We start from the raw sequence: 24,577 nt of genomic DNA, 5'->3' as shown, positions 1-24,577 counted from the left end.
GCAGGGCAAGCCAGCACCTCCAATGCATACTGGCTTAGCTCTGGCCATGTATCCAGCTTAGAGACCCAAAACTTGAACGGGGAAGAGCCGTCTGGGAGTACAGTAAGAGGGCAAGCCATGTAGTCTGTCACCATCTGACGGAACCGTTGCCTCCTGCTGACTGGAGCCGCCGGTGATGGTGTAGACATTTGGGGCGGGCACACAAAAGTGTGCCAGAGTTGTGCCATACTGGGCTTGCCTTGGGCAGAGGCACTGCTTCTGCTCCCTCTTTGGGCAGAGCCTCCCCCACTGCCTCGACGCACTGAGCTGCTTTGTAAAGCACTAGCAGCACTCCTCTCAGTTGGACAGGAGAAGATGATGGAATTCACCAGTGTGTCGTGGTACTCCCGCAATTTACGCTCCCGGGTCAACGCAGGGATGAGGTTTTGGACGTTGTCCCGGTAGCGAGGATCGAGGAGGGTGAACACCCAATAATCAGGCATGTTGAGAATGTGGTCGATGCGGCGGTCGTTTCTCAGGCACTGCAGCATGAAATCCACCATGTGCTGCAGAGTGCCAACCGGCCCAGAAACGCTGTCCCCTGCTTGAGACATGATCTCTGCCCGCTCGTCATCACCCCACCCTCGCTGTACACACTGACCACTGGACAATTGTGTCGCTCCCTCCTCTGGACGGAGCTCTTCCTCCTCCATTGACTCCTCCTCATCCTCCTCACAAATTGGCCCCTGCGTACCCCTTTGTGAGGAACCACGTGGCGCTGACTCTCCAGAAGCTGATGGAAAAGGTGACTCCTCATCCTCCACCTCTTCCACCACATCATCCCTTAACCCTTGCAAAGTTTGCTGAAGCAGGCAGATAAGGGGGACAGTCATGCTGACTAGTGCATCATCTGCACTTGCCATCCGCGTGGAATAATCAAAAGGACGCAAAACCTGGCAGACGTCCTTCATAGTGGCCCACTCTGTGGTTGTGAAGTCTGATCGGCGCTGACTGCGACTTCTTTGCGCCTGATGCAGCTGGTACTCCATAACTGCTTGCTGCTGCTCACACAACCGCTCCAACATATGTAACGTGGAATTCCACCGGGTAGGTAGGTCACATATGATGCGGTGTTCCGGAAGGCGGAATCGGCGCTGCAGAGCAGCAATGCGGGATCTGGCCAAGCTGGAACGCCGCAAGTGAGCACACTCTAGGCGGACCTTGTGCAGCAGGGCATCAAGATCCGGATAGTCCCTCAGAAAACTCTGCACAACCAAATTGAGCACATGTGCCAGACATGGGATGTGAGTGAGGTTGCCAAGGGCCAAAGCTGCCACCAGATTTCGGCCATTGTCACACACTACCATGCCTGGCTGGAGATTCGCTGGCAGTAACCACACATCGCTCTCCTGCTTTATGGCATTCCAGAGCTCCTGCGCTGTGTGGCTTCGATGCCCCAATGAAACTAGTTTCAAGACGGCCTGCTGACGTTTGGCCACGACTGTGCTCATGTCGGTCATAGGTAAACGTTCACGGGTCCATGTGGGGGTGGACTGTGACGGATCCTGCAGAGAGGAATCAGAGGAACTGGTGTAAGAGGAGGAGTCGATGCGTACAGACTGGATTCCTGCAATCCTTGGAGTGGGCAGGACACGTCCTGCGCCACTCGCACGATCTGTACCTGGCTCAACAACATTAACCCAATGGGCAGTGAGGGAAACATATCGCCCCTGTCCATGCTGACTGGTCCACGCATCGGTGGTGAGGTGGACCTTGCTACTGACGGCGTTCAGTAGCGCATGTTTTATGTTTGCCTCAACATGCCTGTGCAGGGCAGGGACAGCCTGCCTGCTGAAGTAAAAGCGGCTGGGCACCTTGTACTGTGGGACTGCCAATGCCATCAAGTCACGGAAGCTGTCAGTCTCCACCAGCCTGAACGAGAGCATTTCCAGGGACAACAGTTTGGCAATGCCTGCATTCAGAGCCTGTGCTCGGGGGTGGTTGGCCGAGAATGCCCGCCTTTTCTCCCATGCCTGGACTACCGATGGCTGTAGAGTAGACTGGGAGTGTGAGGATGACTGGGAAGGTGGTGCTGTGGGTGGAATTACACTAGGTCTCTGGGAGGAAGCCAAACCAGCTGTGCGTGAGCTGGAGGAAGAGGCAACACGAGCTGAAGAGGTGGTAGCTGCCGCTGTTGGTTGGCCTACATCTTCAGTGTGTTTCTGTAACTCCACCGCGTGCCTGGTCCGCACATGTTTCCACATATTTGTGGTATTGAGGTTGCTGACATTTTTCCCTCTTTTTACTTTATGATGACACAGCTTGCATTTGACAAAACAAATGTCATCTGCAACTGTGTCAAAAAAGGACCAGGCACTGCAAGTCTTGGGAGCGCCCTTTTTGGCTTTGGAAAGAGACAGGCTCCTAACGGGTGCCAAAGTGGAGGCTACAGGCTCCGCAGTCTTCCCCCTCCCTCTCCCTCTTTGGCCCGTAAGAGGAAGCTCTTCCTCTGAGCTGCTCCCACCACCTTCCTGTTCCTCACGCCACGATGGGTCAAGGACCTCATCATCTCCACTACCCTCTGCCACCAACTGCTCCTCCTGGGTAGTCTCAGCAGCACAGTACGCACGAGAAAGCGGCACCTGAGTTTCATCATCAGATGCGTACTGCGCTGTGGTCACCGGAGGCACTGGCCCACCTGCCTCTTCAGAGTCAGAGAGAAAAAGGTGTTGGGCATCACTGCACACTGCCTCTTCTTCCATTTCTCCAATGCTGCTTGGCTGGCCCCCTGTTTCCAAGCCAAGAGATTCAGAGAACAGAAGTAGAGACGGCTCCTGTCCTGGGCTCTCTGACTGCCTGGCCAATTTGGCAGGTGGTGAAGAGACAGATGGCTGCTCTCCAGTGCTCTGTGCCTGAGAGGATGTGGCACTAACTGAAGTCGATGCCGAGGCGTTAGCTGCCATCCACCCGACAACGGCTTCAATTTGGTCTTCACGCAGCAGCGGTGCACGGCGCTCTCCGACAAAGCTGCGCATGAAGGACTGTTCCCTGCTGAAACTGAGTGACGACGAGTCACCGGCGCCCGCAGCAGGCACAGAATCACCACGTCCTCTCCCTGCTCCTCTCCCTGCTCCGCGCCCACGCCCACGTGCCTTACTCCCTGCCCTCTTCATCTTGGTTGACAGATAAAGATAAGCAGAAAAGTACTAAGGCCTTAGTGTGCTTATTCCTGTAATGCTCCTCCTAACAGGTGTAAGAAACACTAATGTTGTAAATTGTGGACTAAACTTTATTATTTTTCAAATGTGGCCTACACAAGTGTAAGTTGTGTTTGGTGAACTTAACCTTTTTTTTGGTGCAGATCGGGCTACAGAGCTAGTTTAAATCACACGGAGACCGTGCAGACAGCCGTAAACGGCGCTGCAAGGCCAAGAAACCCTCCTCTAGGTTATCCTATATAGTGTTTTTCCACTATTTAGCTGGATACAAGTGGAAAGACACTAATAGGAATTTTTTTTTTCAAATTTTAAACTGGCTGCACTATTTGAAAAAAAGGAAATTGTTTTTCAAGGTATGAGGCAGTAACGCACCCTGAGCTGAATCCAACCGGCTATGGCTGCACACAGACTACAGGGCGAGCTGCGCTCACACAGAGACCGTGCAGACAGCCGTAAACGGCGCTGCAAGGCCCCCAAAAAAACCTCTAGGTTATCCTATGTAGTGTTTTTCCACAATTGAGCTGGAGACTGGTGGAAAGACACTAATAGGAATTTTTTTTTTTTTCAAATTTTAAACAGGCTGCACTATTTGAAAAAAAGGAAAATTTTTCTCAAGGTATGAGCCAGTAACGAACCCTGAGCTGAATCCAACCGGCTATGGCTGCACACAGACTACAGGGTGAGCTGGGCTCACACGGAGACCGTGCAGACAGCCGTAAACGGCGCTGCAAGGCCAAAAAACCCTCCTCTAGGTTATCCTATATAGTGTTTTTCCACTATTTAGCTGGATACGAGTGGAAAGACACTAATAGGAATTTTTTTTTTCAAATTTTAAACAGGCTGCACTATTTGAAAAAAAGGAAAATTTTTCTCAAGGTATGAGCCAGTAACGAACCCTGAGCTGAATCCAACCGGCTATGGCTGCACACAGACTACAGGGCGAGCTGGGCTCACACGGAGACCGTGCAGACAGCCGTAAACGGCGCTGCAAGGCCCAAAAACCCCCCTCTAGGTTATCCTATGTAGTGTTTTTCCACAATAGAGCTGGAGACTGGTGGAAAAACACTAATAGGAAATTTGAGAAAAAATGTGCAGCAGGCTGCACTAAGAGCAAAAAAGAACAACTGTGTGAGGCAGTGTGAACCCCCCCGGAGCTGAATACAACCGGGTATATGGCTGCACACAGACTACAGAGTGAGCTGCACACACACACACACACACACACAGAGACCTTGCAGAACGCTGTTAAAACAGCGCTGCAAGGCAAGAGCAAGGTGAACAGTGAAGAACACACAGCGTTTTGCTAAATTAGCCTTTGGAAAGGAAAATAAAGCAATTAGCTAGCTCAACTGGCCCTCAGTTAGAACACAGCGTCCTGTCCCTAACTGAAATCACAGCAGAGTGAGCGCAAAATGGCGGCAGCGCTTTTTTATAGTGCAGAGTGACATCATTTCAGCAGCCAATCCAAGCCTTGCCAGTACTTACATGCCCACCATGCTAAACAGGATGTGCCCACACTTTCATTCATTCCTCATTGGCTGCTGCGTTCAATTTGAATTCTGGGAACTTCCGATTCCGGTATCCGATACGCGGGAAGTATCGGAATTCAGTATCGGAATTCCGATACCGCAAATATCGGCCGATACCCGATACTTGCGGTATCGGAATGCTCAACACTATTGGCGATATATCTACTATATAATTGTCTAAGGGTCACTTCCGTCTTTCTGTCTGTCCTGTCTGTCAAGGATATTCATTGGTCGCGGCCTCTGTCTGTCATGGAAATCCATGTCGCTGATTGGTTGCGGCAAAACAGCCACGACCAATCAGCGACGAGCACAGTCCGGCAGCAACATGGCCGCTCCTTCCTCCCGACAGTCAGTGCCCGCTCCATACTCCCCTCCAGTCAGCACTCACACAGGGATAATGGCAGTGATAACCGACCGCGCTATGCTGCGGTGTAACGCACTCGGTTAACGCTGCTATTAACCCTGTGTGACCATTTTACTATTGATGCTGCCTATGCGGCATCAATAGTAAAAAGATCTAATGTTAAAAATAATAAAAAAAAAAAAAATCGTTATATACTCACCTTCCGTCGGCCCCTCGGATCCACAACAGGCCTTTCCCGCTTGCGACGCTCCGGTAACTGGTCCATGCTGCGATCTCGCGAGATGATGACATAGCGGTCTCGCGAGACCGCTACGTCATCATCTCACGAGACTGCAATGCACTCTTGAGACCAGAGCACGCGAGGACTCAGCGTCGGTAACCGCTTCGCTTGGATCCGGGGGCTCCGGAAGGTGAGTATATAACTATTTTTTATTTTAATTCTTTTCTTTTCTTTTTTTTTTAAAGGGATATGATGCCCACATTGCTATATACTACGTGGGCTGGGCAATATACTACATGCTGTGCTATATACTACATGGGCTATGCTTTATACTATGTGGCTGGGCAATATAGTACGTGACTGGGCAATATACTACGTAACTGGGCCATATACTACATGACTGGGCAATATACTACGTGGCTGGGCAATATACTACGTGGCTGGGCAATATACTACGTGGCTGGGCAATATACTACGTGGCTGGGCAATATACTACGTGGACATGCGTTAGAATCGGGCCACCATCTACTCTTGCTATAACATTGCAATACTGGGAAGCAGGGGCGGACATACCGCATGTGCAAATGGTGTGGCTGCACGAGGGCCCGGAGGTGGAGAGGGCCCCTGCAGGGTGGCTAACACTGAGGGCAATCTGGCCTGTTTATCTGACCCCGAGGCTCCGGAGGGCCCCTGGCCAGACTGCCCTCATATGCAGTGGGCAGGGATCCGTCTTGCTTCCTGCCCGCCCTTCCTGTCCTTGATGGCGTCAGAATTCAGCGCGAGTCTGTGTCACCTAGAAAGCTGCCGACGACGAAGATGCTGGTGTACGTGGAGAGGGGAGTGGTGTGTGTATGTATGGAGAAGGCAATGACAGGGATGGTGATGGAAAGGGCAATGATGGGAGTGGTGGGGGAGAAGGCAATGATGGGATGCGAGGGTGAGGAGGACAATGAGGGATGTGGGGGATTGGGATGGGAGTAAGGGGGGCTTATAATGGATTTACGAACAGGGGGAGGTAGAGGAGGATGGTAGATATGGATGTAAAATGAATTGTGAGATGGGGAAGACGCTATCAGGGACTTAAAATTTATTGGGGAGTGAGAGAGGAGGCGATAATGTATATAGGACCCTTATAATGAATTGAAAGGTGGCAGAAGACGCTGTCAGGGACTTGTAGTGAATTGGGAGGCGGCGGAGGATGCTCAGTACCTGATGGTGTTTTCTCCCACTTCCAAATTCACTTTGATGCTATCAAGTACTTATAATGAATGATGGGGACACAGGACAGGGACTAAGGCAATGTGCACACGTTCAGGATTTGCAGGGGAAAATTCCACTGCATGTCCTAATGTGTTGGCAGGAAGGAAGTTGTGTAAAATATATTTTTTCCCACATTTTTGCCATGCTTTTGTTACTTATTTTCCCCCCATTAGTACGGGTGAAATTCGCCGCAAGAATTTGACATAATGCAGATGACCAGTCTATCAGCTCCTCCATTAGAAAAGAAGCTTTCCCATGCTCCATCAGCCGTCATTGCATTATACAGCTAAGAAGACAGGACGGCATGTAATAAAGACAGGGCTCTACAAAATCCAATATGTAAGGGACGGTGCTGTGCATAACAAGAAGGGGCACTGTGTAATAAGAGACAGCAATATACATAATTAAGGAGACTATGTAATAATTATATATACAGTGGGCACCGCAAGTATTTAGACCCCTTTAAACTCTTCATGAACGGAGCTTTTTTCGTTTTGTGTTTTCGTTTTTCGCTCCCCTTCTTCCCAGAGCCATAACTTTTTTATTTTTCCGTCAATATGGCCATGTGAGGGCTTATCTTTTGCGGGACAAGTTGTACTTTTGAACGACACCATTAGTTTTAGCATGTAGTGTACTCGAAAACGGGAAAAAAAATTCCAAGTGATGTGAGATTGCAAAAAAAAGTGCAATCCCGCAGAAATTATTTGTTTGGCTTTTTTGCTAGGTTCACTAAATGTTAAAACTGACCTGCCATTATGATTCTCCAGGTCATTACGCGTTCATAAGACACCAAACATGTCTAGGTTATTTATTATCTGAGTGGTGAAAAAAAAAATTCCCAAATTTCCTAAAAAAAAAAAAAAATTGCGCAATTTTCCGATATCCGTATTGTCTTTATTTTATGTGATCTGGGGTTGTGTGAAGGCTTATTTTTTGTGTGCTAAGCTGACAATTTTAATGATACCACTTTTGTGAAGATACGTTCATTTGATCGCCCGTTATTGCATTTTAATGCAATGTCGCGGCAACGAAAAAAAATGTAATTCTGGCATTTCGATTATTTTTCTCGCTACGCCGTTTAGCGATCAGGTTAATCCTTTTTTTTTTTTTTAATTGATAGATCGGGCGATTCTGAACATGGCAATTCCAAATACGTGTATGTTTGATTTTCTTTTTATTGTTTTATTTTGAATGGGGCGAAAGGGGGGTGATTAACCCCTTCACAACCTTGCCCTTTTCAGTTTTTGCGTTCTCGTTTTTCGTTCCCCTCCTTCCAAGAGCCATAACTTTTTTATTTTTCCGTCAATATGGCCGTGTGAGGGCTTGTTTTTTGCGGGACAAGTTGCTCTTTTCAACGACATCATTGGTTTTAGCATGTCCTGTACTAGAAAACGGGGAAAAAATTCCAAGTGTGGTAAAATTGCAAAAAAAAGTGCAATCCCACACTTGTTTTGTTTGGCTTTTTTCCTAGATTCACTAAATGCTAAACCTGACCTGCCATTTTGATTATCCAGGCCATTACGAGTTCATAGACACCAAACATGTCTAGGTTACTTTTTATCTAAGTGGTGAAAAAAAATTCCAAACAAAAAAACAAATTGCGCAATTTTCCAATATCCGTAGCGTCTCCATTTTTCGTGATCTGGGGTCAGTTGAGGGCTTATTTTTTGCGTGCCGAGCTGGCGTTTTTAATGGTGCCATATGTTCTTTTGATCGCCCTTTTGTTACATTTTAATGCAATGTCGCGGCGACCAAAAAAACGTAATTCTAGAGTTTCCAATTTTTTTCTCGCTACGCCTTTTAGCGATCAGGTTAATCCTTTTTTTATTGATAGATCGGGCGATACTGAACGGGGCGATACCAAATATGTGTATGTTTGATTTTTTTATTGTTTTATTTTGAATGGGGTGAATGTGAAGTGATTTAGACTTTTTGTTTTTGTTTTTTTACTTTTGCCATGCTTCAATAGCCTACATGGGAGACTAGAAGCTGGCATAGCCTGATCGGCTCAGGCTGGTTTCACACTTGCGATTCAAAACGCATGCGTTTTTAAAAAAAAAAACGCATGGTGAAAAAACGCATGTAAACGCGTGCAAACGCTGCGTTTTTTTGACGCATGCGTTTTTGCATGTGGTGAAAAACGCAGCGTTTTGACGCGTTTACATGCGTTTTTTCATGCGTTTGCGTTTTTTAAACGCATGCAGATAAATGTGTGACAGCTGCCAATCATCAAAATAAAGTAAAAAACCCACTATAAACAGAAAGAGCTAGGGTTAGGGTTAGGGATCCTAACCCTACCCCTAACCCTAATGGGATCCTAAACCTAACCCTACCACTACCCCTACCCTTAAAGGGATTAGAGTTAGGGGTAGGGTTAGGGGTAGGGTTAGGGTCCCTTTATCAATTTTATGCTGTGGGGTGGTTTATCAGTGTGTTTTTTTGTTTTTAAAAAACGCAAACGCATGTGGTTAAAAACGCATGCGTTTACATAGGCAGCAATGAATTTTTTTTTGCTGCAAAAAAAACTCCGCTAAAAATACTACATGTTGCATTTCTGCAACACAACGCATGCAGAAAAAAACGCATGCGTTGCAAAAACGCGTCAAAACGCATACAAATTAAATATAGGGGGGAAAAAACGCATGCGTTTTTTGCGTTTTTTTACCGCAAAAACGCAAAAAAAAAAACGCAAATGTGAAACCACCCTCAGCTACATAGGAACGATCAACAGATCACTCCTATGTAGCTGAATAGCAGGCTTGCTATGAGCGCCAACCACAGGGTGGCACTCACAGCAAGCCGGCATCAGCAACCATAGAGGTCTCAAGGAGACCTCTGGTTGTTATGCCGACGCATCGCTGACCTCCAATCATGTGACGGGGTCGGCGATGCACTCATTTGAGGCCGCACGGCCGTTTACATTCCGCTGTCAGCATTTGACAGCGGCATTTAACTAGTTAATGGCGGCGGGTGAATCGCGATTTCACCCACCTCTATTGCGGGTACATGTCAGCTGTTCAAAACAGCTGACATGTCCCGGCTTTGATGCGGGCTCAGTGCCGGAGCCCACATCAAAGCAGGGGATCCGACCTCCGCAGTAATAGTACGGCGGAGGTCGGTAAGGGGTTAAACTTTAATGTGTTTTTGTTTTTTAGATATTTTTAAAAACATTTAACTTTTGGCATTCTTCAATAGCTTTCATGGGAAACTAGAAGCTGGCATAGCCTGATCGGCTCAGCTACATAGAGGCGAAGCTCAGATCGCCTCTATGTAGCAGAATTACTGCATTGCTATGAGCACCGACCACAAGGTGGCGCTCATAGTAATCAGGCATCAACAACCATAGAGGTCTCAAGGAGAAAAAAACGGCAAAAAGCCGTAGCCAGCTCACCAACCAGACCATAGATGATTGAGCACGGAGATGCGTCCAGACCGAGACGCCGAGCAGCAGCAATGTACGAAAACGTGGAAACTCCAGCTCAAAAAATGGTGAAAATCTTTATAGGTCCATCTTCATTTAAAAGGACATCCTTACAGGTTACTAAGGACACCGGTGGTTACATGAATGTAGGCCTACATTCATGTAACCACCGGTGTCCTTAGTAACCTGTAAGGATGTCCTTTTAAATGAAGATGGACCAATAAAGATTTTCACCATTTTTTGAGCTGGAGTTTCCACGTTTTCGTACATTGCAGGTCTCAAGGAGACCTGGTTGTTATGCCAACTAACCGATGATCACGTGACAGGTGTCAGCGGTGCATGTATTTCTGGCCCGATAGCCGGAAGCGTGGGTTAAATGCCGCTGTCAGAGTTTGACAGCAGCATTTAGCTAGTTAATAGGCGCGGGTGGATCGCGATTCCACCCACGCCTATTGTGGGCACATGTCAGTTGTTCAAAACAGCTGACATGTCCCGGCTTTGATGTGGGCTCACCGCCGGAGCCCACATCAAAGCAGGAGTACTGACATCAGACGTACTCACAGTTTTAAGCGTGCCCTAAAAGCGCATTTGCTCAGACTGGCCTACCGCCTCAACGCATTAACCTAACTATCCCTGTGTGGCCCATTCAAAAAAAAAAAAACAACAACCTTAAACCTTAATCAGGTTCCTCACATCATGTTCTCATATATTTCATGCAGTTCTCCTGACCAGGTATCACCAGAACACATTACACTTCACACTCCGGCCACTAGGGGGAGAAAAAGGCTTTATTTATTGGGCCACTCCTCACACTGGTAAAACTAGGGGTTGGGGAGGAAGTTAGTCAGAAGCTGACTGGGTTGGATTCAGGCAACATCCCGTGGCAGGGGGTGTTGCAGGGAGAAGACACAGGGGGGTCCCTGTCAGGCGTGGGAACCTGGCAGGTGCCTAGCGAACAGAGCAGAACGTAATGGAACCGCGCCTGCACACCCCGCGGCGGTATCCAAGAGAGAGACACGAAGGGAAGGATATTGTGGAACAGTGTAAACGAGATCAAGCACAAAGGAGTACCAGTAGGAGTCGTGCCGTGAGACAGAGGCAACATCCTACTGAGGCGCGTAGCCGGTGGCCGGAACACCGCGGGAGTAACTGACTTCACGCATTACTTCAAATTCCGCTGGACAGTTGATTATAGGTTGGCTGTCTACCTTCTACACCTACGAAGACATAGGGGGCAACAGTGGGAGAGGGGCATCTCTAGGGTCCCGGAAGACCTCCAGGCCTTCCCGTCATACGGGTGCGTCCTAGCCATAACATACCTGGGGGACGTTGAACTAGAAACATCTGGAACCAAAGAGAGAGAGAGCTGTAGAGAACGAACGAACGAGAACAGCAGTTGTGAGGACTATTCCGAATGCTCAGCAGGGTAGGACTACAACACACAGGCGCTAATGGTAGGCAACGATTTCCATCTGCGAAGGAAACTCTGGATGTGCCCATCGGACCGGCCGGTCTCAGATAGCCCTGTTAAGCGTGCTCTGGATTGAGGATCCTGAAGTCTTCAGTTAAGAGGTAAAGAGTAGTGTTGAGCATTCCGATACCGCAAGTATCGGGTATCGGCCGATATTTGCGGTATCGGAATTCCGATACCGAATTACGATACTTACCGCGTATCGGATACCGGAATCGGAAGTTCCCAGAATTCAAACTGAACGCAGCAGCCAATGAGGAATGAATGGAAGTGTGGGCACATCCTGTTTAGCATGGTGGGCATGTAAGTACTGGCAAGGCTGTGATTGGCTGCTGAAATGATGTCACTCTGCACTATAAAAAACGCTGCCGCCATTTTGCGCTCACTCTGCTGTGATTTCAGTTAGGGACAGGACGCTGTGTTCTAACTGAGGGCCAGTTGAGATAGCCAATTGCTTTATTTTCCTTTCCCAAGGCTAATTTAGCAAAACGCTGTGTTCTTCACTGTTCACCTTGCTCTTGCCTTGCAGCGCTGTTTTAACAGCGTTCTGCAAGGTCTCTGTGTGTGTGTGTGTGTGTGTGTGTGTGTGTGTGTGTGTGTGTGTGTGTGTGTGTGTGTGTGTGTGTGTGTGTGTGCAGCTCACTCTAGTCTGTGTGCAGCCATATACCCGGTTGTATTCAGCTCAGGGGGGGTTCACACTGCCTCACACAGTTGTCCTTTTTTGCTCATAGTGCAGCCTGCTGCACATTTTTTCTCAAATTTCCTATTAGTGTTTTTCCACCCGTCTCCAGCTAAATTGTGGAAAAACACTACATAGGATAACCTAGAGGGGGTTTTTTGGGCCTTGCAGCGCTCGCCCTGTAGTCTGTGTGCAGCCATAGCCGGTTGGATTCAGCTCAGGGTTCGTTACTGCCTCATACCTTGAAAAAAAAATTCCTTTTTTTCAAATAGTGCAGCCTGTTTAAAATTTTAAAAAAAAATTTCCTATTAGTGTTTTTCCACCCGTCTCCAGCTAAATTGTGGAAAAACACTACATAGGATAACCTAGAGGGGGGGTTTTTGGGCCTTGCAGCGCCGTTTACGGCTGTCTGCACGGTCTCTGTGTGAGCGCAGCTCGCCCTGTAGTCTGTGTGCAGCCATAGCCGGTTGGATTCAGCTCAGGGTGCGTTACTGCCTCATACCTTGAAAAAAAAATTTCCTTTTTTTCAAATAGTGCAGCCTGTTTAAAATTTAAAAAAAAAATTCCTATTAGTGTTTTTCCACCCGTCTCCAGCTAAATTGTGGAAAAACACTATATAGGATAACCTAGAGGGTGTTTTTTGGGCCTTGCAGCGCCGTTTACGGCTGTCTGCACGGTCTCTGTGTGAGCGCAGCTCGCCCTGTAGTCTGTGTGCATCCATAGCCGGTTGGATTCAGCTCAGGGTGCGTTACTGCCTCATACCTTGAAAAAAAAATTCCTTTTTTTCAAATAGTGCAGCCTGTTTAAAATTTAAAAAAAAAATTTCCTATTAGTGTCTTTCCACCCGTCTCCAGCTAAATTGTGGAAAAACACTACACAGGATAACCTAGAGGAGGGTTTTTGGGCCTTGCAGCGCCGTTTACGGCTGTCTGCACGGTCCCCGTGTGAGTTAAACTTGCTCTGTAGTCCGATCTGCAGAAAAAAAAAAAAAAAAGGAAAGTTCACCAAACACAACTTAACACTTGTGTAGGCCACATTTGAAAAATAATAAAGTTTAGTCCACACTTTACAACATTAGTGTTTCTTACACCTGTTAGGAGGAGCATTTCAGGAATAAGCACACTAAGGCCTTAGTACTTTTCTGCTTATCTTTATCTGTCAACCAAGATGAAGAGGGCAGGGAGTAAGGCACGTGGGCGTGGGCGCGGAGCAGGGAGAGGAGCAGGGAGAGGACGTGGTGATTCTGTGCCTGCTGTGGGCACCGGTGACTCGTCGTCACTCAGTTTCAGCAGGGAACAGTCCTTCATGCGCAGCTTTGTCGGAGAGCGCCGTGCACCGCTGCTGCGTGAAGACCAAATTGAAGCCGTTGTCGGGTGGATGGCAGCTAACGCCTCGGCATCGACTTCAGTTAGTGCCACATCCTCTCAGGCACAGAGCACTGGAGAGCAGCCATCTGTCTCTTCACCACCTGCCAAATTGGCCAGGCAGTCAGAGAGCCCAGGACAGGAGCCGTCTCTACTTCTGTTCTCTGAATCTCTTGGCTTGGAAACAGGGGGCCAGCCAAGCAGCATTGGAGAAATGGAAGAAGAGGCAGTGTGCAGTGATGCCCAACAGCTTTTTCTCTCTGACTCTGAAGAGGCGGGTGGGCCAGTGCCTCCGGTGACCACAGCGCAGTACGCATCTGATGATGAAACTCAGGTGCCGCTTTCTGGTGCGTACTGTGCTGCCGAGACTACCCAGGAGGAGCAGTTGGTGGCAGAGGGTAGTGGAGATGATGAGGTCGTTGACCCATCGTGGCGTGAGGAACAGGAAGGTGGTGGGAGCAGCTCTGAGGAAGAGATTCCCCTTACGGGCCAAAGAGGGAGAGGGAGGGGGAAGACTGCGGAGCCTGTAGCCTCCACTTTGGCACCCGTTAGGAGCCTGTCTCTTTCCAAAGCCAAAAAGAGCGCTCCCAAGACTTGCAGTGCCTGGTCCTTTTTTGACACAGTTGCAGATGACATTTGTTTTGTCAAATGCAAGCTGTGTCATCAGAAAGTAAAAAGAGGGAAAAATGTCAGCAACCTCAATACCACAAATATGTGGAAACATGTGCGGACCAGGCACGCGGTGGAGTTACAGAAACAGACTGAAGATGTAGGCCAACCAACAGCGGCAGCTACCACCTCTTCAGCTCGTGTTGCCTCTTCCTCCAGCTCACGCACAGCTGGTTTGGCTTCCTCCCTGGATCGCCATGGAAGAACCTCTGGCACTGTTGTCCAGAGACCTTGTGTAATTCCACCCACAGCACCACCTTCCCAGTCATCCTCACACTCCCAGTCTACTCTACAGCCATCGGTAGTACAGGCATGGGAGAAAAGGCGGGCATTCTCGGCCAACCACCCCCGAGCACAGGCTCTGAATGCAGGCATTGCCAAACTGTTGTCCCTGGAAATGCTCTCATTCAGGCTGGTGGAGACTGACAGCTTCCGTGACAAGATGGCATTGGCAGTCCCACAGTACAAGGTGCCCAGCCGCTTTTACTTCAGCAGGCAAGCTGTCCCTGCCCTGCACAGGCATGTTGAGGGAAACATAAAACATGCGCTACTGAACGCCGTCAGTAGCAAGGTCCACCTCACCACCGATGCGTGGACCAGTCAGCATGGACAGGGGCGATACGTTTCCCTCACTGCCCATTGGGTTAATGTTGTTGAGCCAGGTACAGATCGTGCGAGTGGCGCAGGACGTGTCCTGCCCACTCCAAGGATTGCAGGAATCCAGTCTGTACGCATTGACTCCTCCTCTTACACAAGTTCCTCAGAATCATCTCTGCAGGAGCCGTCACAGTCCACCTCCACATGGACCCGTGAATGTTTACCTATGACCGACATGAGCACAGCCGTGGCCAAACGTCAGCAGGCCGTCTTGAAACTAGTTTCATTGGGGAATCGAAGCCACACAGCGCAGGAGCTCTGGAATGCCATCAAGCAGGAGAGCGATGTGTGGTTACTGCCAGCGAATCTCCAGCCAGGCATGGTAGTGTGTGACAATGGCCGAAATCTGGTGGCAGCTTTGGCCCTTGGCAACCTCACTCACATCCCATGTCTGGCACATGTGCTCAATTTGGTTGTGCAGAGTTTTCTGAGGGACTATCCGGATCTTGATGCCCTGCTGCACAAGGTCCGCCTAGAGTGTGCTCACTTGCGGCGTTCCAGCTTGGCAAGATCCCGCATTGCTGCTCTGCAGCGCCGATTCCGCCTTCCGGAACACCGCATCATATGTGACCTACCTACCCGGTGGAATTCCACGTTACATATGTTGGAGCGGTTGTGTGAGCAGCAGCAAGCAGTTATGGAGTACCAGCTGCATCAGGCGCAAAGAAGTCGCAGTCAGCGCCGATCAGACTTCACAACCACAGAGTGGGCCACTATGAAGGACGTGTGCCAGGTTTTGCGTCCTTTTGATTATTCCACGCGGATGGCAAGTGCAGATGATGCACTAGTCAGCATGACTGTCCCCCTTATCTGCCTGCTTCAGCAAACTTTGCAAGGGTTAAGGGATGATGTTGTGGAAGAGGTGGAGGATGAGGAGTCACCTTTTCCATCAGCTTCTGGAGAGTCAGCGCCACATGGTTCCTCACAAAGGGGTTCGCAGGGGCCACTTTGTGAGGAGGATGAGGAGGAGTCAATGGAGGAGGAAGAGCTCCGTCCAGAGGAGGGAGCGACACAAGTGTCCAGTGTGTACAGCGAGGGTGGGGTGATGACGAGCGGGAAGAGATCATGTCTCAAGCAGGGGACAGCGTTTCCCCCCCGTCGTTTGTTACTGAAAGAGCCATCTTGTGCAGCAGTAATGCTGCACAAGGAAAAGGTAGCTCTTTTATTTTAGCTCCTTGCACACGCAGAACTTAACACTTATAAAATGTGTTCACTGACACCGTTATACCGTCCCGGAGCTGGGACTTTCCTTCGTAATGTGACGCAGCACAGCCGTCATTCCTACCCCCTTGGTGCCATGCGCTGCCTCCTCAGCGTTGTTTTAAGCTGTCACGGAGCCTGCGCTGTTCTGTTATCCCTTGGCCATGCCCTATTTGCGCTGCCTGTCTTCTGACATAATTTGGTGTCAGGCTGGCTGCGCTTGTGCGGCCGCGCTGCCCGAGATCCCGCCTCGCAGTGTCTTCTGATTGAATCACACTGCGGGCCTTGGATCCATGGGCATGCGCAGTGCATATCTTCCCCTCGGGCTCTCGCTCATCTCCCTCCGCCTTCTTTAGACTGTGCGCCGTCAGCTGATCCCTAATAGCATGCCACGGCCGTGACACTGCACAGTCTGAAGAAGAGGGAAGGAGGGGAGTGAGAGTCGAGGATATGCACTGTGCATGCCCATGGATCCAAGGCCCGCAGTGGGATTACGTTAGACGACACTGCGAGGTGGGATCTGGAGCAGCGTGGACGCACAGGCACTGACAGCCTGACACCAAATTATGTCAGAAGACAGGCAGCGCTAATTGGGCATGGCCAAGGGATAACAGAACAGCGCAGGCTCCGTGACAGCTTAAAACAACGCTGAGGAGGCAGCGCACGGCACCAAGGGGATAGGAATGACAGCTGTGCTGTGTCCCATTACGAAGGAAATTCGCACCTCCGGGACGGTTTTACTGTATAAGGGGACACATTTTTAGTGTTTACTTCTGTGTTTGCAAGGAGCATAATTAAAAGAGCTACCTTTTCCTTTTGCGTCCTTAGTGCTGCACAAGATGGCTCTTTCAGCTACAAACGTCTTGGGGGGGGGGTTAAAGGTTCCCTTTCAACTTGCTCCAATCAGGCTTCGGCCTACACTCTGTTCCTCTGCTTCTCCTGCTGTCCCTGGGTTCTAACACCGCCAGTTGGTGCCTGGAAGTGCTGTCTGCACAGTCAACAGTCGCTCCTCTGTTATTGGGGTTCAGTAACGTCAGCTGATCCCCAGCTGTGTGTGCGGCAATACCTCCAATCTGCTCCTCCTGCTGTCCCTGGGCTCTAACACCGCCAGTTGGTGCCTGGAAGTGCTGTCTGCACAGTCAACAGTCGCTCCTCTGTTATTGGGGTTCAGTAACGTCAGCTGATCCCCAGCTGTGTATCGGCAACGTGTCATGCGACCGCCACGCTGGCACAACTAAAATGTAAGGGGACCTGTCCCCCCCCCCCTAGGCGTTTGTTACTGAAAGAGCCACCTTGTGCAGCACTAATACTGCACAAGGAAAAGGTCGCTCTTGAAATTATGCTCCTTGCAAACGCTGAACTACACACTCATGTAATGTGTCCCCTCACACCGTCCAACCGTCCCGGAGGTGGGACTTTCCTTTGTAATGTGACGCAGCACAGCCGTCATTGCTACCCCCTTTGCACCGTGTGCTGCCTCCTTAGCGCTGGTTGATTCAGTCATGGACCCTGCGCTGTTATGTTATCCCTTGGCCATGCACAGTTTGCGCTGCCCGTCCTCTGACATCATTTGTTGTTGTCCTGGCTGCGCCTGTGCGTCCACGCTGCCCGAAATCCCACCTCGCAGTGTCGTCTAATGTGATCCCACAGTGGGCCTTGTATCCATGGCCATGCGCAGTGCATATACTAGCCTCTCACTCCCCTTCTTCACGCTTCTTCAGACTAGGCGGCGTCAGCTGATCCCTAATAGCATGCCACGGCCGTGACGCCGCACAGTCTGAAGAAGCAGGAAGGAGGGGAGTGAGAGGCGATGATATGCACTGCGCATGCCCATGGATCCCTGGCCCGCAGTGGGATTACATTAGATGACACTGCGAGGTTGGATCTCGGGCAGCTTGGACGCACAGGCACTGCCAGCCTGACACCTAAATGATGTCAGAAGACGGGCACCGCTAACTGTGCATGGCCAAGGAATAACATTACAGCGCGGGCTCCGTGACAGAACCAAACAACGTTGAGGAGGTGGCGCACGGCACCAAGGGGGTTGGAATGACGGCTGTGCTGTGTCACATTACAAAGGAAAGTCCCACTTTAGGGACGGTTTGACGGTGTGAGGGGATACATTATATGAGTGTGTACTTCAGCGTTTGCAAGGAGCATAATTTTAGGAGCCACCATTTTCCATGTGCAGTATTACTGCTGTACAAGATGGCTCTTTCAGCAACAAATGCCTGGGGGGGGGGGTTAAAGGTTCCCTTTCAACTTGCTCCACTGCAGGCTTCGGCCTACACTCTGCTCCTCTTTGATTCCCTGGGTTTCAACACTGTCAGTTGCCACCTGGAAGTGTTGTCTACACAGAAAAAACACTATCTGATGTGTCAGTGGGGTTCAGCACCGCCAGCTGTTCCCCTGCTGTGTAGTCTGCAACGTGTCCAGCACAAGCCACGCTGGCACAACAGAACAAAAGCTCCCACCAGTGCAGGCTTCGGCCTACACTCTGCTCCTCTCCTCCTGCTGCTGCCCCTGGGCTCAAACACCGCTAGTTTTGGCCCGGAAGTGCTAGCTGCACAGAGAAAAACAACAGCCAACGTGTTAGTGGGGTTCAGCACCGCCAGCTGTTCCCCTGCTGTGTAGCCGGCAACGTGACCTGCAAACGCCACGCAGGCACATGAACTGAAATTAAAGGGACCCTGCCACCCACCCCAAGGTGTTTCTATGTATAACAGCTACCTTGTACAGCAGTAATGCTGCATTTGTACAAGGTGGCTGACTTTTTATCCTTGCCAACGTGGAACTCAACACGTACAAAATGTGTCTCATTGAGACCATTCCACTGTCCCTGAGGTGTGACTTTCCTTTCTAATGACACGCACCACCCCCCTTGGTAGCGCTGCCCGTCTTCTGACATCATTGTTTGGCTGCCTGTGCCTGGGCGTCCGCCCTGCCCGACACAACCCCCCTCGTTGTCTCATATATTTTGGCTGCGAGGGTGTGATTGATGGGCATGTGCAGTGCATATGTTCGCCTGTCTTAACTCATCTCCTTCCGCCTTCTTCAGACTGTGCGGACTCATGGCCGTGGTAGGCGATAAGGGATCAGCTGAGGCCGCCCAGTCTGAAGCAGATGTAAGGACATGTGTGAGCGGCAAACATATTTACTGCACAAGGCCACGAATCCCAGCCACGCAGTGTGATTTGTTGAAAACACACTGCGGGTCTGGGATTCATGGCCATTGCTAACCGCACCGGCCAACATGAAATGAGGTGAGAAGACAGGCAGCGCTCACAGCGCATGGCCAAGGGATCACAATAGCGCAGACTCCTGTACAGCAAATAACAACGCTCAGGAGGCTGCGCCCAGCACCAAGGCGTTATTTATGTGCACCTGTGCTGCGTCTCCTTAAAAAGACAAGTCACGCCTCCAATACAGAACTGAACTACTGTTCAATGGGCTAAATTGTGTACGTCTTTCATTCTGCGTGTGCAATGAGCAAAACTTAAAGAGCAACCTTTAACTTGTGGAGCTTTACTGCTGCACAAGGTGTGGCTCTTCAACATTCTAACACCTGAGGGTGGGTTAAAGGTTACCTTTGAAATTGGTTCAAGTAGGCTTCCGCCTACACTCTGCTCCTCCTGCAGACCCTGGGCTCTAACTACGCCAGTTGGGGCCCGGAAGTGCTGGCTGCACAGAGAAAAACACCCACCATTGTGTCAGTGGGGTTCAGCACCGCCAGCTGTTCCCCTGCTGTGTAGCCGGCATCGTGTCCAGCACAAGCCACGCTGGCACAACAGACCAAAAGCTGCCACCAGTGCAGGCTTCGGCCTACACTCTGCTCCTCTCCTCCTCCTGCTGACCCTGGGCTATAACACCGCCAGTTGTAGCCTGGAAGTGCTAGCTGCACAGAGAAAAACACCCGCCAATGTGTTAGTGGGGTTCAGCAACGCCAGCTGTTCTCCTCCTGTGTAGCCGGCAACGTGTCCTGCAAACGCCATGCAGGCACCTGAACTGAAATTAAAGGGAACCTGGCCCCACCCCCCCAGGTCTTTCTATGTATACCAGCCACCTAGTACAGCAGTACTGCTGCATTTGTACAAGGTGGCTGATTTTTTCTCATTGCCCACGTTGAATTAAACACGTAAAATATGTGTCTCATTACAGACCATTACAATGTCCCTGAGGTGTGACTTTCCTTTTTAATGACACTCACCACCCCCCTTGGTTGCGCTGACCGTCTTCTGACATCATTGGTTGGCTGCCTGTGCCTGGGCGTCCGCCCTGCCCGACACAACCCCCCTCGTTGTCTCATATATTTTGGCTGCGAGGGTGTGATTGATGGGCATGTGCAGTGCATATGTTCGCCTGTCTTAACTCATCTCCTTCCGCCTTCTTCAGACTGTGCGGCCTCATGGCCGTGGTAGGCGATAAGGGATCAGCTGAGGCCGCCCAGTCTGAAGCAGGTGTAAGGACATGTGTGAGCGGCAAACATTTACTGCACAAGGCCACGAATCCCAGCCACGCAGTGTGATTTTTTGAAAACCCACTGCGGGCCTGGGATTCATGGCCATTGCTAACAGCACCGGCCAACATGAAATGAGGTCAGAAGACAGGCAGCGCTCACAGCGCATGGCCAAGGGATCAAAATAGCGCAGACTCCTGTACAGCAAATAACAACGCTCAGGAATCAGCGCCCAGCACCTAGGTGTAAATTTTGACACCTGTGCTGCGTCTCCTTAAAAAGACAAGTCACGCCTCCACCACTGTTTGACAGTATAATGGGCTAAATAGTGTACGTGTTTTATTCCGCGTGTGCAAGGAGCAAAATTAAATAGAGCAACCTTTGACTTGTGCAGCATTAATGCTGCACAAGGTGTGGCTCTTGTACCTTGCTACACCTGAGGGAGGGTTAAAGGTTACCTTCAAAATTGGTTCAACTAGGCTTCGGCCTACACTCTGCTCCTCTCCTCCTCCTGCTGCCCCTGGGCTCTAACACCGCTAGTTTTTGCCCGGAAGTGCTAGCTGCACAGAGAAAAACACCCGCCATTGTGTTAGCGGGGTTCAGCAACGCCAGCAGTTCCCCTGCTGTGTAGCCGGCATCGTGTCCAGCACAAGCCACGCTGGCACAACAGACCAAAAGCTGCCACCAGTGCAGGCTTCGGCCTACACTCTGCTCCTCTCCTCCTCCTGCTGCCCCTGGGCTCAAACACCGCTAGTTTTTGCCCGGAAGTGCTAGCTGCACAGAGAACAACACCAGTCAATGTGTCAGTGGGGTTCAGCAACGCCAGCTGTTCCCCTGCTGTGTAGCTGGCAACGTGTCCTGCAAACGCCATGCAGGCACCTGAACTGAAATTAAAGGGAACCAGGCCCCACCCCCCCAGGTGTTTCTATGTATAACAGCCACCTTGTACAGCAGTACTGCTGCATTTGTACAAGGTGGCTGACTTTTTCTACTTGCCCACGTGGAACTCAACACGTACAAAATGTGTCTCATTGAGACCATTCCACTGTCCCTGAGGTGTGACTTTCCTTTTTAATGACACGCATCACCCCCATTGTTAGCGCTGCCCGTCTTCTGACATCATTGGTTGGCTGGCTGTGCCTGTGCGTCCGCCCTGCCTGACACAACGCCCCTCGTTGTCTCATATATTATGACTGCGAGGGTGTGATTGATGGGCACGAGCAGTGCATATCTTCGCCTGTCTTCACTCCCCTCCTTCCGCCTTCTTCAGACTGTGCAGCCTCATGGCCGCGGCATGCGATAAGGGATCAGCAGAGGCCGCCCAGTCTGAAGCAGGTGTAAGGACGTGTGTGAGCGGCGAAAATATTTACTGCTCAAGGCCACGAATCCCAGCACCGCAGTGTGACTTTATGAAAAGGCACTGTGGGTCTGGGATTAATGGCCATCGTTAACCGCACCGGCCAACATGAAATGAGGTCATAAGACGGGCAGCGCTAACAGGGCATTGCCAAGGGATAACACAAGAGCGCAGACTCCTGTACAGCAAATAACGCTCAGGAAGCTGCGCCAAGCACCAAGGCGTTATTTGGGACACCTGTGCTGCGTCTCCTTAAAAAGCCAAGTCACGCATCCACTACAGTTTGACTGTACAATGGGCTAAATTGTGTACGTCTTTCATTCAGCGTGTGCAAGTAGACTAATTAATAGAGCAACCTTTCACTTGTGCAGCATTAATACTGCACAAGGTGTGTCTCTTGTACTTTGTAACACCTGAGGGGGGGTTAAAGGTTTCCTTTGAAATTGGTTCAACTAGGCTTTGGCCTACACTCTGCTCCTCTCCTCCTCCTCCTCCTGCTTCACCACGGGCTCTAACATCGCTAGTTTTTGCCCGCAAGTGCTAGCTGCACAGAGAAAAACACCCGCCATTGTGTTAGTGGGGTTCAGCAACGCCAGCTGTTCCCCCACTGTGTAGCCGGCAAAGTGTCCTGCAAACGCAACGCAGACACAAAGCTGCCTCCAGTGCAGGCTTCGGCCTACACTCTGCTCCCCCTGCTTACCCTTTGCTCCAACACCGCTAGTTGGGGCTCTAGGAAGACAATCTTTAATAGGCAACGCATCCGGGTTCCAGCACCGCCAGCTGGTTCTCGGCAGTGTTTTTGTCACAGGTACTCCCTCGTGCCAAACCTGGTTTCAGCACCGTCAACTGTTTCCGGGTTGTGTCAAGCTCGCTGAGACGCCTATGCTTGCCCCGTCGTGTTGCGGTCGGGTTAGCCAACTCCAGGGTGCCTCCAGTTTAGGAGCTTCCTATGTGGGCTGCATGAATTGGTAGTCAAGGCTGGTTCTGTAGTGCCAGTAGGCCCAGCTCCCCCTGTAGGACTGTTGGGGTTCGGTAACTGCGGCTGCCTCGCGGCCTAGCTGTTCTCTCCTCTCCTGTGGGCCTTCGGTCCACCACCTGGTTCCAGCACCGTCAGCTGGTTCTCGGCAGTGTCTTTTGCTCTTGTACCTTCTGCTCCCCATCCTGGTTCCAGTACCGTCAGCTGGTTTCGGGCAGAGCCTTTGGCTTAGGTGCCTCCTTCTGGGTATCCAAGTTCCACCAACGTCAGGTGGTCCTTGGTAGTGCTTTCAGGCACGGGTACCTCCTGCTTAGTAACCGGGTTCCAGTAACGTCAGCTGGTCCTCGGTAGTTCCATTGGCTCTTGGACCTTCGGCTACCCATCCGGGTTCCAGTACCGTCAGCTGGTTCTCGGCAGTGTCTTTTGCTCTTCTACCTTCTGCTCCCCATCCTGGTTCCAGTACCGTCAGCTGGTTCCGGGCAGAGCCTTTGGCTTAGGTGCCTCCTTCTGGGTATCCGAGTTCCGCCAACGTCAGGCGGTCCTTGGTAGTGCTTTTTAGCACGGGTACCTCCTGCTTAGTAACCGGGTTCCAGTAACGTCAGCTGGTCCTCGGTAGTTCCATAGGCTCTTGAACCTTCGGGTAGCCATCCGAGTTCCAGTTCCATCAGCTGGTTCTTGGCATTTTCTCAGCCTTCTTGTACCTTCTGCTACATTTCCAAGTTGAAGACCCTAACGTCGACGACCAGAAAGACCACCCCGATGACGACGACGGCGGAGACGACGACATGGAAGACCGAGAAGCAGAAGAACAAGAGGCTGCAGAACAAAGAGCAGAAGAACATTAAGCATAACACTTAATATCAGAGCAAAAGATATTATCTAAATTATATGCAGAAGAAGACTAAGCAGTGTATGGGGGTGAGTCCGTTCCTCCTCGTGGTGCCCCTGGATAAAGCCTGATGCTGCAGGCCAAACTGAACGCGGACAAATGTAACTTTTGTGACTGGCAGAACGGAAGGTGTAATCTTCCAACTTTTATAGATAACAACTACGGGAATGCCTGTCACAAATGAGAATATGATGAAGAAGTAGAATAGGAAGAATAATAACAGTTGAATAAAATGAATATGTAGAATAGGAAGAATAATAATAGTTGAATAAAATGAATATGAAGAATGTAATAAAAAAAAAAAAAAGGTAAAGGATGAAGAAGATGAATAAGGTGAAGAAGAAGTTGATGTCAAAGATGCTGATGATGATGAAGATGAAAGTGTGGGAAAAGTAAAAAAACAAAGAAGGGGAAGGGCGTGGAATAGTGAAACATCAATATCTGACAAAATTAAAAAAAAATTTACATAGTCAATATCTTTGTCACTCCGAACGTCTTTAAAAAAAAAAAAAAACATGCTATTCTATTTGATTGGGCTAAACCTCTATGACTTTAATGTCTCCGCCACCTCCCCAAATACATCCTGCATTATTCTTAGTTGTTTTCCTTCATGTAGAATGAACCTACAAGGAAAGAAAGGGTTTACTTTAATTCCGATATTTTGGTCCCATTGACTTGCATTGGGATCGGGTATCGGTATCGGCGATATCCGATATTTTTTGAATATCGGCCGATCCTATCAGATACCGATACTTTCCGATATCGGAAGGTATCGCTCAACACTAGTAAAGAGACTGCAACCTTGTGTCCTTGTTATTGTCTGCACCTCACACCATTACCATCCACCTTACTGGGAAGCCCTGGGGAC

General features: G+C 50.0%; 1 protein-coding gene across 1 annotated transcript in view; it reads right to left on the bottom strand.

Annotated features, from left to right (window-relative positions):
- ARSB (arylsulfatase B) overlaps positions 1-24,577 on the bottom strand; it is a 261,824-nt gene that overhangs the window by 196,463 nt on the left and 40,784 nt on the right. The gene's annotated exons all lie outside the window — the stretch shown is intronic.

Source organism: Ranitomeya imitator, chromosome 1, assembly GCF_032444005.1.
Source record: "Ranitomeya imitator isolate aRanImi1 chromosome 1, aRanImi1.pri, whole genome shotgun sequence".
Classification (NCBI taxonomy): domain Eukaryota; kingdom Metazoa; phylum Chordata; class Amphibia; order Anura; family Dendrobatidae; genus Ranitomeya; species Ranitomeya imitator.
The sequence above is the reverse complement of the archived record's forward strand: the minus strand, read 5'-3'. Positions and strand labels throughout refer to the sequence as shown.